Raw genomic sequence first — 2,041 nt, forward strand, 5'->3', positions numbered from 1 at the left:
TACTTTAGTGATGCTTTCTGTTCTCTTGTTATGAAGTTTCACAAAATTTGTTTTTCAATTTTTTAATGCATTTTACTTTATTTAATAACTCGATAACCAAGTTAGTTATTTTGATCATTAAACACGCAAATTAAAGCTAAAATAATGGTATTTTCAACGACATAATCGTTACTTTAGTGATGCTTTCTGTTCTCTTGTTATGAAGTTTCAAAAAATTTGTATTTCAATTTTTTAATGCATTTTACTTTATTTAATTACTCGACGACCAAGTAAGTTATTTTTATCATTAAACACGCAAATTAAAGGTAAATTAATGGTATTTTCAACGAGATAATAGTTACTTTAGTGATGCTTTCTGTTCTCTTGTTATTAGCTGTCAAAGTTTTATAAAAACTTTATTGCAATAACTTTTTTTGTTTGATTAATTGACAATCAAGTAAGTTAATTTTATCATTAAACATTTTCAAATTGTTCTTTTGTTATAAGCTGTCAAAATTGAACAACGATCTTGAATTGAAGTGAGTGTAAATAATGAAGAATCAAGTAGGTATTGGATAGTTACGAACGTCATTTAAGTTGTCAAAATTTGACGTTTTATGTGTCAAATTTGTGGTGCGCGCCGCTGTTGCATCTCGAATGCGAAATTTATTGAGTGCAGACATCGGGGCGATAATTGCAATTGCTGCTTCGTTATTAATTGTTTTTCTTTTCGGGCTTTATGGGAGGAGGAGGACGAAGACGACGACGACGAAATTGAGGATGGCGAAGATTTCGATCGCGGTAAGTGATTCGTGCGTGTGAAGAAGTCTCTTCGTATTTGCAGTGGAGATCGTAAATATCGTAGATTGCCGCCTTGATTGTGTGTATGTGTGTGCTCGCTCTCTCGAGCTGATCTTATTTTGTGTTGAGAAGGCCGTGAAGATTGGGATCAGCTGTTAGGGCGGAAACGCTTCCAAAGATTTTCGGTTCTTTCCTCCTTACAGTTGTAGGCTCGAGTTTATGGTCGTCTCGTAAAGAACGCGAATCGATTAGCGTGTTGTTGCTTGCATTCTTGAGAAAACAACAAAAAAAAAAATAGGTGATGGCCACCTCGTTTCTCGAGAAGTCATTAATAAAATGGAGCGAAGATTGTGAGATCTTTGCAGTGTTTCTTGGAAAAAACAAAGAAAGAGACGACGATGACGACTTCTGTTGGGTGCGTGAAAACGATTGTTGCGTCTTTCGCATCTTTTACGATCGCGATAGGCGCCACCGCCGCCGTCGCGCGCGCTCTTATCTTCTGTCCCGATCCGGATGATCTTGATGTTGATGATGATGGCAACAACAACACGAAGAAGAGGGCATTAAAAACAACATCTCCACCCTTGGATCTCATTTTTAGTACTTAATTAGTGTCTACCGTTAGCGATAGGAGCGGTCGAGGCGTTTTGTTTGGCATAGCCCCCTACACCGAAGCCCGAATTGCCCTAACAGCAGCAGCAGCAGCCTAAACCCCTATTAATTACTACCTGAGAAACGGAAAGTAGATGAAGAAAAAGAAGCAGCACGAGGATCAGGATGATGTCGACGGTGGTGAGGATGGACAAGAGCAAAATCGAAACCAAATGCGGTGAAAAAAAAAAAGGAGAGAGAGACCCCGATGATTCGCAATACCAGGAATTGAAATGCCGCCGGACCCTCATATATATAAATCACCCCAAATCCATTGACATTCCATTAGATCGCTATTAACTTAATTGAATTTCTTCCCTTAAACATATTTATTGGTTCCTATTGCTTCTTTCTTTCCATTTTTTTTTCTAAGTTGTCATCCTTTTTATTTGGATATTGGAAATACAAACATCAATCAATTAAACATTCAGCTTTTATATGCATGTTGTGAATTAATTCTATCTATTATAGTTTAAAATTAAGCGAATTACAGCCAAATGGCTAAAACGACAGAAATATATCAATACATGTTAGATTCCCCAAACATTCAGCTTTCATATGCATCTTTAGAATTCATTCTACGTATTATAGTTTTCGAGAAAATCAATGA

Source organism: Nicrophorus vespilloides, unplaced genomic scaffold, assembly GCF_001412225.1.
Source record: "Nicrophorus vespilloides isolate i.1.1-1 unplaced genomic scaffold, Nicve_v1.0, whole genome shotgun sequence".
NCBI lineage: Eukaryota > Metazoa > Arthropoda > Insecta > Coleoptera > Silphidae > Nicrophorus > Nicrophorus vespilloides.